Here is a 16,455-nt window from a genome sequence, read left to right on the forward strand (position 1 = left end):
TCACCTACTACTGAAGCTATTTTATTAACATAATCTTGATTTCTAATAAAAACAACAATATCATCTGCATATGCTGAATTACACACAGGTATAAATTTATCATCAGTTGTTAAACCTACCAGTTCATTACGAAATCTGTTCAACAAAGGTTCAATAGCTAAGGTGTATAACATGCCCGATAAGGAGCAACCTTGTCTTATCCCTCGATTTATCTTAAAAGATGCCATACTCATCACAGTATGGCCTAATTCCAAGCAGCTCAGTTAAAACATCTTTTTTCTTTTTTATAGACCGCATAAGGCTTTGATCTTGAGTTGAATCGCTTAAAATATGAAGGTCTATTATATCAGATTCAACATCTTCAATCAACTTAACAATATTTTTAAAAGCATTAAAAGTGTACAAAATTGTTGAATATTAACTTTGCCCACATCCCACCACTGTTGAATGGATTCAAAACGATTTACATTCATTTTCCACTGTTCCCAAAAGAACATAAAACCTTTTTTAAAACAATTATCATTTGACAACGAAACATTAAAATGCCAGTATGCACTTCTTGCTTTAAGAGAATTAATAAAAACCACTCCACATACCAATCCATGATCTGAAAAACTAACTGGAGTGATAACACATGATTTAAAAATCTGTGAATGATGCTTATAACAATATATTCTATCAATCCTAGCCATAGAAATACAGTTTTCCTTATAATGGGCCCAGGAGTATTGTCTAAAATCTCCATGCTTTTCACGCCATACATCTGCTAAATCAAATGTTTCCACAATTCTTAAAAGTTTATTTCTTGAAGACATAATCCAAATTATTAATCGTACAATTAAAATCTCCAGCTAAAAAAAGGAAATCTGAATCACATCCTTCCAAAGTACTAGCCACTTTTTCTAAAAACAACATTCTTTCTTTTGCAAAAACAGGAGCATATACATGGATCAGAATTATAGTTTTTCTTTCATATTTTGTAGTAACTTTAATTAATCTTCCAGCAATAACTTCATCTACCTCATAAGATAAAGTTGCAAAAGATCTTGAAAAAAGAATGGCTACACCAACACTAGTGGAGCTTTTATGACTCATTATAACAGTCCCATCCCATTCTCTTTGCCAATCAATTTCATTTTCTTTACTTGAGTGGGTTTCCTGTATGAAAGATATATCAATATTTTTTAATTTTACTAATTCATAAAAATAAATTATTTTCTTTACATCACGTGCTCCATTTAAATTTAGTGAGGAAATCTTGAACTCAGCCATAAAAAGAAATATTATGACTACTAAGACAAACCTCACTCCAAAGCAAATCCATCTATTATTGTGATCCTTCCAACTCATCTTTTTGCATTTGTGTTCTTGTCTTTTGTACTAATTTCTTAAGACGATAAATTTCGGTCTCAGCAAGACCATCTCCTCCCACATTTTTCATCACCTCCCTTGCAGATTCAATAAAATTAGCTAGATCTGGAAAAAAGTCATCAACAACCACATTTCTTTTTCCTTTTGTTACCTGTAAAAAAACTGCGAAACTTATCAAAATCGTACCTCTCCGCCTTTCTTACATTTATTGTTGCTTGAGTAAAGATTCCTTTTTCACTATCAGATTCTGATGAATATTCCGTCTCACTACTAGCATCAGTTTTACTCAAATCCTTCATCTCAGTTTTTTCTTTGACATGACCCTTCTTTAAATTCTTCTCACTCTGTCCCACACTTGTTGCTTTACGCTTTGTAGCTGGCAATTTAAAATTTTGTTCAGTTGTTTCCATTAATTCTTGCCCTGAAACAATAACTTCAACCTCTTTTACCATTTTCTCTCTAGCTTCGTCTTCTTTTTCTTGTGCATTAGATTCTACGTCATTCTCAATTCTGATTTCATTTTGCTGATTTTCAGGCACTTCTATTTCAGTTGTTGTATTGCTTCTCTGAGTTTCTATCAAGACTGACTCTTTTTCTCTTTCCTTTTCAGGACAACCTCTAGCCAAATGTCCTTCATTTTTTCAAATGAAACACTTCATTGTTTCAGTTGTAGCAAAGATTACGTAATCGAACCCGTCAATCTTAAACTTGAATTGTGTTGTATTTTATGGTAATCATATTTTATATTTTATTCTGTATCTAAATGCTTTGGCAATACTGTAACTCAAATGGATTATTCCATCTTAAAAAGGATTTAACAACAAAAACTTTTAAAATAACCTTTCCATCTACAAACAACAAGGACCAAAAATTGCAAAAGGACAAACAAAACCAACAGACCCCCAACTTTCCATTTGATGGAGGTAAGACAACAAGAGCTGTAATTCAACTAAAATAACTTTTATAAGCAATTTGTCAAGATAAATTCAACTAAAAAGGGAAACTTTTTAGAAACTCTTTTATAAACTTTGCAAACAAACTTGACCAACTGTTCCCTGGCATACTACAGCTGTAGAACGGTATATCAATTTAAAATAACAAAAGAGGGCCGTTGTCATTCACACCTTCTGATTAGATTAACTGAGCCATTACATTCAATATCAATGACCTGTAAATGGCATTACCATGGCAACACTAGCAATGGGGACTGGAGCTCACACCTTTTCCTACCCCCAAGACATCAAGTCTGAGAGGAGCAGACAACAACACAAGCTCAAAACTCAGAAGGAAAACCCAGAAACACTGTTTAAAGATACTTTAAACAGTAGGGGCAAAACCATCACCACAAACCTGCTCTTCTACACAGAACACCTGACTGCATGGCACACCGCCTCCTGCACACTGTTCCAGTATCACACCAAACATGGAATCTGTAAAGGCAGACATCTGTGCATTTATGAAGACTCAGAAAAAGACCCAGAGAACAGACACCTGACAATAAACTTTTATCAAATGGAACGGTAATGATACAGGGAAACAGTGCTGCCCTCACAAACTTTGAGCAGACCTTCCACTGCTTAAAAGATATGGTGGAAAGAGATGAAGCAACCCCCTGCAAGCAAACCCATACAGACACACCAGAAGACACTGATCAAAATGAGTCTTCAACCCACAACAACACAGAGAACAGGATCCCTCCAGAAACCACAGAGAACATCAGTCTTCCCCAAAGCACAGGACTACACAACACAGTTGTCCAGCTACAGCACAGCTTAGCACTGCTAGAAGTTGAAATAGTGGAACTGAGTGAGCAAGTCCACATCCTGTCCACTAAAGACACTGAACAACTTAGAGAACAGCTGGACCAGATAAGAAACCAGCTGAAAATGTCCATCCAAGAACTTAAAAGGGAAATGGACACTCTGTATCAGGACAGGGAAACACTCAAAAAAGACCTCAAAGAACTTCAACAGATCATGGGGAAGGAACTTTCAGAAATGAAAGACTACATGGGGAGGAAGCTTGCATGCTTCAAAGTTGAGCTTCAACAAAGGGACAAACAGATGCAGACCCTAACAACACAGATGAGGTGTCTCACTACCCCTGCGAATGCCCCCAAAGTCCCCCCTCCCTCCCCCACACCCACACCAACACCTACACATCCAAAGTCCAGCAGCACATCTCCAGCACCCACCAAACCATCACAGCCCAGCAACAGCCAAAGGGAAGCAGGAACACCTTCAGCCTCCAAAAACCCAGAGACCCCTCAGAAAAACATGTCAGCTACAACCCCAGCTGAGAAACAGCTAGTGAAAACAGAGGCTGACATTGCCATCCTCATGGACTCCAATGGGGAAGTTCCTACAAGGAGAAAGACTTTTTCAAGGCCTTAAAACAACAAAACTCTGGTGCCCAAAAACAGGGGATGCCCTCAGAATACTTTCTGACTCCAGCTTTGGCACACCCTCACATATCATCATAAACACAGGCACCAATGACCTGAGAAGGGAACAGGAGAGAGTTGGGCAGCTGATCTGCATAGTAGCAGAGAAGGCTACAGAGATCTACCCCAACACAAAGATCACCATCTCTACCCTCCTACCCCGCAGAGACATCCACCCAGACACCATCCAGAGAGTCAACGCTGACACCTCCAAAGGATGTGCTCGCCTGCCCAATGTGCACCTGGCTCATCACCCCTCCATCACAATCAGGGACCTGTATGACCATGTACACATAAAGAAGGACAAAGTCAATGTGTTTGCAAAAACACTGAAAGACACAGCGTGGGGCAGACAAAACACCTTCACACCCCTGAAAATAACACAGCTGCCAACCTACAGAACACATTTACATTTATTCACTTAGCTGACGCTTTTATCCAAAGCGACTTACAATTGTCACATATGTCAGAGGTCGCACACCTCTGGAGCAACTAGGGGTTAAGTGTCTTGCTCAGGGACACATTGGTGTCTCACAGTGGATTCGAACCCGGGTCTCTCACACCAAAGACATGTGTTTTATCCACTGCGCTAGCACCACCCCTAACCAGACACATAACCAGACACAAAACCAGACACCCAGCATAAACCTTCAAACTCATCACAGAGAACGACCACCACTGGCTGCGCAATACCAGGGAAAATCCACATCAGAACACCCCATGCACCAGCTCTACACCACCACAGATCTACACCAGCCCATCAGCAGAAACCCCAGTTTGCACCAGATCACCACCCAAGAGCTCAAAAACTGATTTCCAGAAGAGCATCATAGATATGGATATTATAATTCTACAGGAGACATGGAGCAGGGCAGACACAGTCACCCACTGCCCACCCAACTACAGAGAAATCATCCTACCATCACAAAAACTCAACACAGTCCGACAGGGAAGAGACTCAGGAGGACAAATAATCTGATACAAATCAAAACTCCACAACCACATCAACACAGTGAAGCAATGCAAATACTACACCTGGTTTAAAATCCACAAGGAACTGCTCCCATCCAGAAAAGATATATACCTGTGTGCCATATACATCCCACCATCAGAGTCCCCCTACTACAGAGAAGACACTTCTCCATATTAGAGGAAGAGACAAGCCACTTCCAGGCCCAGGGAAATGTGCTCATCTGTGGAGACCTGAACGCAAGAACAGGACTACAGCCGGACTTCACCGACACACAAGGGAGCAAATACATCAACAACAAACTGACTGTTATTAATAACACATTCTCCCATATCCACGGAAATAACCATGATCATATAGTAAATAAGAATGGGAAAGACCTCCTGCAGCTCTGTTGAAGCTTGGGTCTGTATATCATCAACGGTAGGTTACGAGGAGACACTTTAGGGAGATTCACATTTTGCTCACCTCTGGGGAATAGCACAGTTGATTATATGATAACAGACATAGATCCTTCATCTATCAGATCATTCACTGTTAGAGAACTAACCCCTCTGTCCGATCACAGTCAAATCACTGTGTATCTCAAAAAGACTGAAAATAACATTAACACAAAGCCCAGTAAACTGTACAACATCAGAAAACCATACAGATGGGCTGAAAACCTCGCTGAAGAATATCAGAAAGCACTTAGCAGCCAAAAAATACAAGCACTGATAGATAACTTTCTAAATAACATCTATGCTCACCAATGAAGGTGTCAATCTTGCGGTCAAATATTTAAATTACATATTTGAAAAATCAGCAAAACATTCCAAATTGAAATCAAAATTTGGAAAAAATCTAATACCCAAAAATGACAAAAATTGGTTTGATCAGGACTGCCAAACTACTCGCAAAAAACTGAGAACACTGTCAAATCAGAAACACAGAGATCCAAATAATACAGAGATCCGCCTTCTTTACTGTGCAACACTAAAACAATACAAACATACACTCAGAACCAAAAAAGCACAATACACCCAGATCCAACTCACAGTAATTGAGAAGTCAGTGAACACAAACCAATTTTGGAATAACTGGAACAATCTGAAAAAAACTGATCATGAAGAATTGGCAATCCAAAATGGAGAAATATGGGATGTAATTTCCAAACACTGTTTAATAAAGTACAACCCGAATTCCGGAAAAGTTGGGACGTTTTTTAAATTTTAATAAAATGAAAACTAAAGGAATTTCAAATCACATGAGCCAATATTTTATTCACAATAGAACATAGATAACGTAGCAAATGTTTTGAATCAAATCAAGATTTCATCAAATGGGAAAAACATCCAATTGAGACCCTGCATGCAGAACTGTGTAAAAATATATTACACGTGCACCAGCATACAACAAATAACGCATGCAGGGCAGAATTAGGCAAATATCCTCTAATCATAATGATACAAAAAAGGGCAATTAAATTCTGGAAACATCTGAAACTCAGTGACCCCCAATCATATCATTATAAAGCCCTTCAACCCCAAGAGATGAGCAAAGAAAGCAGTCCCCTCCCTCAGCTGATCCAGAGCTTCAGTCCTGATGCTTCACTAACATCTACTGATGCTCTGAATCACATCAGAATCAATCAGATTACTGCACAAATCAAACAGAATTACATCACTCACTGGCAAACTCAAACAGAAAAACAGAGTAAAATGCGATGCTATTTGACTCTAAAGAGAGAATACTGTATGGCAGAGTATCTGTACACAGTGTCAGATCAGAAACTGAGAAGCACGCTGACCAGATACAGACTCAGCGGACACAAGCTGATGATAGAGACGGGAAGACACAGAAAAATATGGCTGCCAGCGGAGCAGAGACTGTGTTCACACTGTGATCTGAATCAGATGGGAACAGAACTGCACTTCCTAACAGAATGCCCCAAATACACAGACATACGGACAGTGTTCTATGATAAAATACAGCAGATCCATCAGACATTTAAAACTCTTCCGAACCAGGAGAAACTGCTGTATCTGTTAGGAGAACACAAGAACTGCTGTGTGTTTGCTGCTCAATATGTGTCTGCCTGTCATGATATTAGAGAAAACACTCAACCTGCCCTGACCTGATGTTTCCAGCACATGTAGATTATGTTATGCCATGTTACTGTATTGTATTACTTAGATGTATATTTTGCCTCCGTAAATCTAATACCATATTCTATTTTATTTTATTTCTAACTTATACATTCACATACACTAATTCACTTTGCACTACATGGTTAATACTTTTTATATATTTTATTATTACTATTATTCTTTTTCTTTCTGTAAATACATATGTGCACTATTTGTAAGCAGCCCAGCTGCAACTGCTTTGGCAATACAAATGTACAGTTTTTGTCATGCCAATAAAGCACACCTAAATTGAAATTGAGAGAGAGAGACAGAGAGAGAGAGAGATTTTACTGGTACTGGCTGTGTTCATACTGCACTGCATACTAGCTGCTGTTTTCTTAAAAATAGCAATCAAAACTGTATGCATTATTCTGCCTCAACAGCTACAGTGTTGTCACATGAATTCACTGCATTTGTGCATGTTTAAAGGAATAGTTCACTCGAAAACAGAAATTTGCTACTTACCCTCAGGCCATTCAAGATGTAGATGAGTTTGTTTCTTCATCAGATTTGGAGAAATGTAGCACTGCATCAGTGTCTCAGCTACTTACTACTTACTTGCTCATCAACGGATGCTCTGCAGTGAATGGGTGCCGTCAGAATGAGAGTCCAAACAGCTCCAGTCCATCAGTTAATGTCTTGAAGACAGAAGAATCAAATCCATCTCCTGTTGTGTCTCACATCAAAATCCAGACACTGTTTTGTGCTTGTAAACGCTGCTTGATGTGTGCAGATTTCTCTCCTGATTCAGACCAGAACACTTTTCCACAGGAGGAAGTGTTATTATGGATTATTACTATTTTGAATTGGACTTTATTTTAATGTTTCCAGTTTAATTCTTTTATTTATTTATTTCAGTTACATTTTTTTAGGTTCCATTTTTTAAAACATTTATATTTAGCTTACATTTATTCATTTATTTATTTTTCATTTTAGCTCTTAAACTTATTTCAGTTAGTTGCCAAGGCAGCATTTCTAATTTTTAATTTATTTAAAAAACTTCAAGTTTTCAAATTCAAGTTTAAAACTTTAGTTTTATTTTATTTTATTAATATTTATACTTTACTTTTAATTTTCTTTCTTTTTATTTTAGTTTTAGTCATTTAAGAAAATGAAAATAATATACAATAATAATATAAGAAAAAACATTTAGTCAGCATTTAATTTTTAAATAAAGTTTTTTTTAAGTTCTTCATTTAATAATTATTTTTTATTTTATTTCGTCTTTATTTTAATTAACAAAACTGGTTTTAGGTAACAACAACATCAACAATTAGAGCACAAACAATAATTTCCTGAAGTTTAAATCCCATTCAGTCTCCATAAAGAATTTAAGTAATTAAATGATGGACTGGAGTGCTGTGGATTATTGTGATGTTTTTATCAGACTCTCATTCTGACGGCACCCATTCACTGCAGAGCAGCCATTGATCAGACACTGATGCAATGCTACATTTCTATAAACCTGATGAAGAAACTAACTCATCTTGAATAGTCTGAGGGTGAGGGATTCATTTTGGGTGTAATATTCCTTTAATTCAATGCATAATCATTTTGTCTTAATATATATATATATATATATATATATATATATATATATATATATATATATATATATATATATATATAAATAATAAATTGGCATTGAGATCACATAATGAGTTAAAACTATCACTTCCTGTTAATTTTTCACACTGTAAATTGAATGTCAAGTCAAGTGCATTGCCTTTTGGAAAACAGTTGTTTCATGCTGTGTGCTTTATATAATGCAAATTTTGGTAAATGTATTTGGCTATTCAATGCATACAGACCCCAAGCTGTATTCATGCAATGTAAGAAAATGTTTCTAGCTCTGAAATCGGTCCTCAAAATATTCAGACTGAGCACTGAGCACTGAGGAAGCCAGTCGGTTTAGCTTTTACTGAACAGGATTCAAACACACACACACACACACACACAAACACACTCACTCTCTCGCTTATAATAAAGAATCAAATTATAGATCTTCATAGACATTTCCTGGCCAATTTTATTCAGTGGCACCTCTTTTCAAGCATCAGAAGTAATTTGAAGCCCCATGCATTGAAATCCTGTCTCCGCAGCTCTAATATACTCTGTTCGGCAAGCCTCTCGGTTCCTGGTGAGATTTCAAATAAATTCTTCATTGGCTTGTCATTTTGCTTCTGAGCTGCTATCAGGACTGAGAAAGGGGCCATAGTGATCCTGCTTAAAATTGCTGCATCGCACGGAGCAGGTTTCCACTGCTTTTTTCCGCTTGGGTGCTGTGAGCCGTGAATTCTTTATGTGGACAGGCAAAGCCCAGCAGCAATGGGCCGCCAACTTTACTGAAGAGCTGCGCTTCGTTGTACATCTCAAGCACTTTGACGTGCTCCAGTTTGGCATGTCATTCTCCAATCTGCTTCGAGAGCCGAGCTGAACAAATCGACGCTCTCACAGCTCTCATATATGTCATATTCATCAAGTAGTTAAGGATGCCATAGTGTCTGATTGGATTTTTGAAGATTTTTGACATCAACAATGATAAATTAACACATCTACACTTAAAAACAATCACTCTTTTAGTACATTAATAATGCACTGACATAGAAAGAATGAAATAGTATTTTCTTGTCAAAAGAACTCCAGTAATCTTTATTTACAATTTAGAAAAAAAAATGTAAACTTAATTTCTGATGTAAAAATGTAAACTGAAGTGATTTGTACAAAAAAAATATATATATAGTTTACACTTTACAGTAAGGTTTATTTTGTTGGCATTTACAAAATTATTTACAAAATGCTGTAGAAACAATTTTCATAAAAAAAATTGCTAGTAAATTTCAGAGATAATTACAAAGAAATGGCAAGTAATATTGAGTATAACATGAAATTGAAAAGACTAAAATTTTATTCTTATAAAAATCACTCTAATAATCTTTGTTTTATTTTCAAAGTCGAACAATCATGCACTTAAAATATGATGTAGAAACTATTTTAACTCATAAATTTCACAAATTACAAAGAAACGGCAAGTAATGCATTAAATTAAAGGTGAAATAAATAAAAGGAAGATTTAAAGTTTTCTTGCCAAAATCCCCTGAATAATCTTTATTTACAACTTCTAAAAATCATGAGTTTTCTTTCTTTCTTTTTTTTTAAATAAGAAAATAAAATTTTAGGCTTCATACTTTAAAACTTCATGTTTAGTTCAAATAGTTATTTGCCATATCTTCGTAACTATCTGTTGACAAGTCTCAGCAAAAGACAGTACACATAGCAAGTTTTTATTACAGTATTATTATATAAGAATAGAATAGAGCAAGATAGTGTTAGAGGCCTTTTTTTTGCTTTTGATTGTATAATAAATAAAAAGAAAACCAATAAATAGATTACAAAAAGAATAGAGAAGCTAATAAATCAATAGAGTGCAAGTCTACAAGAGGAAAGCTTATATGCATGATTAGAACAACTCAGTTCATGAATGTAAACCTCATTTTTGCTTTACAAATATAAAGAAAGACCAGGGTTTGTTATTGTTATTGTAAAGCTCCCAAATCACAGTTGCTGCGCCATTAACATACGACTCCATTTACACATGTGTCTGTGTTATGGTCATGTCACGCAGGCCAAACGCCACGTTCACCTCCAAAAACAAGGAAGCTCCAGCAGGTCATTTAACAGCCAAAGACACCGGTGGTCCAGAGATCCTTCCGGAGCAGATGTGCGAACGGGAAATTAACAACAAGCACTTACTGGAGAATATGAAGGAACTCTTCTATCTCAGCAGTTCATCAGCAGTATTGTGTGAGAGAGCGAGTGTGTTTGTGTGTGTGTGTGTGTGTGTGTGAGTCGAGCGCTGGTTTGTTTTCATGCCCTGTAATTTGGACCCTTGAGAATTCTTTTCAAAATCCTTGTTCCTAATGCTTGAATTGGGATCTGAAGCAGCCAATCAGGATGTGCCTCAGAATAATGCCAGCAATCTTGTGTCTGTCAATTCTGACATCCAGCAAATGTGCCTATTTTCTTCTTCTGCAGGATTGAGCCCATTTCCTTCCATCTTGCGCCAGGTCAATTAAATCCGGCATGGGCCGCGGCTTGTGCTCAAATCATTTGGTACATGACGAGTTTGCCATACAAATGGGTTTGGTCTGGATCCAGAATTCAGATTTGTTCCTTTCTCTATTATGTATTATTGTCAAAGCAAACGTGACATCTACCAATGCATATTGGAAAGGCTTTCTTTCTAAACCCTACACTCTTAAAAATAAATAAGAAAGCCATTTTTGGGTCCGCAAAGAACCTTTTTGTAAACTGTTGTTAAATGCACGTTAAAGGTTCTTAATGGAAATATCGAGACCAATACAAATATTTGTAGAGGCTGCCTACATAGGCATTGTTTTTAATGCATCATAAGTATGAAAGATGTTCCAAACTACATGTTGTCTTCTAAGAAATCCTCTTTCAGGACACATTATGGTTAGCAGCACTATAGTATTGAATAAATAACGTCTAGTGTAAATAGATGCTGTTCAGATAAAGGGTAATTATAAGTGATATATGCTCTTTGTATTAAAGGTAACAAATCTGAGCAACAGTGGCTGGAGTGTTACATCAGGGATGTTGTAATTAACAACAACAGAAAAGTTACATTTATGTTACTTGAAATGAGATAAAATGGCAAAATCAAAAAATGTATTTGAAAATAATACAAATGAAAAAACACATCAAAATTAAGTTTTAACTCAAATTAAAATGAAAAAAAATATATATATATAAAAATGACTAATTCAAAATAAAAAAACTATAATGAAAAGCACACAATGAAATTACTAGAACTAGCTAAAATAAAATTTAAAAAAAACTAACTCAAAATAAAAATTACAAAAAAAACTAATAAAAATGACAAACACAACTAACTTACTAAAAGTAACAAGTTCAAATGAAAACAGAAAAACAAAAAATTCAAAACTGACCAAAATGACAAAAACACAACATTTTTAAATAAAATTTAAAATTTAAATGAGAAAAATCACTCATTCAAATTAAGAAAACTAATAAAAATTACTAAAACAAAGACAATTTAATTTAAAACATAAATAATATGAATATCACTAATAAAAAATATATATAAACATACAAACTATCACTGTGTATATATTCATAAATCACTTGGGAATATATATATATATATATATATATATATTTTTTTTTTTTTGCTATTGACAGACACTGCTCAAAAAACGTTATACTGTATGTGCCCTTCATAGTGAAATCAGGCATATACTTCAATGCATTTCAAAAAGTGATAAATATATCCAAAATAATGAACAAAGAAAAGTTTAATTATTAATATACTTGAATTTCATTCAATACCAAAAAAAAAAAAAAAATGTCAAAGAGAATATTTCAATTGAATTAAAAATGCACTGTTTTACCCAACATTCATGTGCACTAGATCTTTTTCTTTATAGTTAGCTTAGTATGCTGTTGCCCCAGATCTACTGAAATCAAATGTGAGTCGAGTCTCTCTGATGCTGAAGCTGTTTCATGTAGGTTCTAAATCAGTTCAGATGCTCCCTTAGAAGGGAGCTGCCTATGAAGGGAGCTCACTGGAGTTTAGAACACATCCACATTTCTTCTTCAGCAGCTCTGATATATAAATAGTGCTCTACTAATATCAGTCTTTCTAAGACCAAAGGTTTACATGTGGCATCATGCATAAAAACTCTCAGTTTGTATCTAAGAGAAACGTCAGCTTGACTTAATGTTCGGCTGATTTTTATTGGATTTCTCTGTTTACCACTTTGAATGTTAAAAAACCCAAAGCGGCTCATTTATATTCTGAGCGTATGTCGTGCTGAATGATAAAGAGGGCTGCTTTCTTCCACCATGCAAAAATTATTAAATGGGAAAATATAGTATTTGTCTCAGTGTTTGATTTGTTGTGTTTTTTCCCAGAGTTTCCAGAGAGCCGGGGGCTTGTCTTTCATTAATATTCACTAACACAGCTCCTTTGATGCATATTTAGAGTCATATTCATCCTGTCTGTGTGCTTTCTGATTATTAATCCATATTTAATCATTCCGTCTCATTCCGCTTACCCAGATTTGGATTCATGCTTTATGACTGATGTCTAGCGGTTTGAAACGGCAGCCTGTACTTTCTGATATGTTGTTTGATTTCATATCCTTCTCTGGCTTTGGCTCTCAGATCTGTCAGGAACAGTGAACGAACACCATGAAATGTTTAATAGTGTAAGTGCGTTAGTGAAGCAGAGAGACAGCGTCTCGGATGCATGAATTGTTTCGTGCAGTTGAAAGGTTTTGGGGCGGCTGGGAAGGATTTCCTCTCCTCCTCCGGATGACTTCCCAGAGCTTCACAGGTCTGATAAACGAGAGACAAGACTCCAGGTTTGGCTCTGATACGCCGCGGGCCTGAAGTGTCTTTGTCCACTGATGCCCATTCACAAGCTGCTCTACTGTGTTATTGTAGATCCACTGAGATATTTGTAACAAATTAAGTAAAAAAAAAATAAAAATAAAAAAAGTTACAATATTATTTTTATTAATATATATAAACAAATTTTTTCCATTTTCATTTATAGTTAAAATTTTAGTAATTTTGTTGCGTGCTTTTGTGATTTTAGAATGTTTTGGTTAATTTTAAATTATTTACTTAATAATAATAACAGTTTTACTTATTTTAGTAAATAAATACCTGAAAGCTGTTTTCTTTCAAAATTCTTTTTTTAAATTTAGTAGTTTCTCATTCTTATTTCCATTCTTATTTTTAAATATATCCGTATAGTTTGTATTAATTTTTATTTTAGTTTTAATATGAGTTAATTTAGTATATGAGTGTTTTATCATTTTTATTTTTTTCAGAGTCTATGTTTCTGTTACTAATGTTATTTCAGTAAATATTTGTGATTTCCGGTAACTTTTTTTTTTTTTTTTTTTTTTGGAAGTTAACATTTATTTTTTTTTTATGAAAGTGAACTGTTTAAACTGTAGATGCAAATCCTGTTCATGTCCAAAACCAAGTTGGATGCAGTCGCAAGACAAAAACTACCGACTCACAATAGATTAAAAATCAGACTTAACACCTACACGTTGAAATTTAAGCAAACTTTATTTGAAAAGTTATCAAAATTTTTATTATTATTATTATTATTATTTTACATCCAGTTAGGTCAACATAACGGGTTTGAGCTATTTTTCCTATTTGTCATAATGCAGTTGCAAATTATAATCAAACGCAAATAAAACACATTTTTATAGTAATTAATTAGCCACTATTAATAAACTGATTTAAAATATTAAAACAAATTATATGTGTATGTATTTGTCTGTATGTGTATATATATATGCAAATAAAAAAAATAAATACATAATTTCTTTTAAAAGTTCTTGCTTCTGTGATTGTAATACATTTTATAAAGTAAGTCTTTCCTGCCACTTTTGATTAATATGTACTTGCTGAATAAATTCTTCTTGAATAAAGTTGTTTTTTTTTTTCAAATCTTTCTTACCAGAAACTTTGATATGCTATAATCATAATAATAATCAGAAATGTTTCTTAAGCAGTAAATCATCATATTATCCTGATTTCTGAAGATCATGTGACACTGAAGACTGGAGGAATGATGCTGAAAATACAGCGGAGCATCACAGAAATAAATTACACTTTAACAGAGATTCACATAGAAGACAGCTATTTTAAATTGTAATAATATATATATATTTTTTTACAGTATTTTTGATCAAATAAATGCAGCCTTGCTTAGCAGAAGAGACTAAAACCAACGTAATTATTCCAAACTCTTGATACTCTGTATGAGGATCATGTGTGATGTATGTAATGTCTGAATCCACAGTGATGGCGAATCCTCCATCTGCTCGCTCGGAGATCCTCAGATCATACATCTTTCCTGACAACACTAGGACACCTTGGGCTTCACGAAACAAGGAGAACAAGAGGTCTAAGTGAAATATTCAGTGTCTTTATTGTCTCCAGTAAATTAACAGGCATGTTCCTCGAGAGATTTAACCTGTGCAGCAGCCTTTGAAACGTCTACACGCTGATTTATTTTCCTCCTCACACACAGCAGAGGGTTGATTCGCTTTGATCTTTCTTTTAATAAGCAGAGACTTCCAGCCCGGCTTACGAGAGGAAGAGCACCTGAGAGCGACGCACACCTGGGATCAGGGAAAACTGAGGGCCAATGTTTCTGAGAGACGTCTCCTGTCGATGCTTGAAGAATTCCTCAAGTCAGAGCCAAAAGCCCCCGCTGAGCCTCTAATGCCTGAACATCCGACTCAAAATCAAACCTACAATCTAGTTCATATTCAACACAGTTCAGCTGTATAAATATTTATTCAGTATTACAAAAAGGACAAATTTAAACTGGAAGAGTCAGAAAGCATGTAAAATGCAGTGGTATGAGCTTTGACTAACTACATTATGTAGCAAAAAGCGATGTATGTGTGTATATATGTATATGGATGTATGTATGTATATGTGTGTATATATTTATATATATGTGTGTGCGTGCGTGTATAGTCCTATATATACACACATGTGTGTGTGTGTGTGTGTGTGTGTGTGTTAAATGCAAGCAAATATAATTTATTATTATTATTTTTTTTGAAGTAGTAGCGCTTTACAATAAGGTTTCATTTCTTAGCATTAATATAAGACACTAACAAAAAATAGTTCTAAAGCATTTATAAAGCTTTTATTTGATTTCATACACATACATATAATAAAAAAAAATTATATATTATAAAACACATAAATATTTCATTCAAATTTAAATTTTATTAATCAGTCTCAACATTTACTAAAACATGTTTTAAGATCAAAACTTAAATTTTGACATTAATGCAATATGAACTAACACATGAACATTTTTATTTAACTAACATTGACAGGTTAATAAATAATGTTAGTTTGTGTTAGTTAATGCATTAACACTTGAAGCTTATATGTGTAATGCATTATGAAAGTATACAAACTGTACATTATAATGCATTCTATCTTTTAAAAAACAACTGTAATCAAAGTTAAAATACATTATAATATTTCCACATGCCTTGTTACATCTAAAATTGGTTGTTTTCACATGTTTTAATGCATTATACTTCCTAAAGGTGTAGTAATGCATAGACAAATATTATAACTGTGATTCGAATTATTCATGAGATCATACAATTCATTATCAGATGCATTAATTAATGCATTAAAATATTTTATAATGCATGATCTACAGTATAAAGGCTTACAGTGAAGTACAGAAGGTGATGATGCCCTGAAGGTCACTGTGATTCTCATCGACTCTGAATGATGCAGGAGACACAAAACTGCACTCCGTCAAAACACATGCTTCATTCAGGTCATGAAATAAATCTTTGGATTAGATTTTCTTTCATTTGAGTTCTTTTCTTGATGTTTTGTAGGTGTTTCTTTTCCAGATGAACACAGGCTGTATTGGATGACATGTG

The sequence above is a fragment of the Carassius carassius genome, chromosome 19 (genome assembly GCF_963082965.1).
Source record: "Carassius carassius chromosome 19, fCarCar2.1, whole genome shotgun sequence".
In the NCBI taxonomy this organism is placed as follows: domain Eukaryota; kingdom Metazoa; phylum Chordata; class Actinopteri; order Cypriniformes; family Cyprinidae; genus Carassius; species Carassius carassius.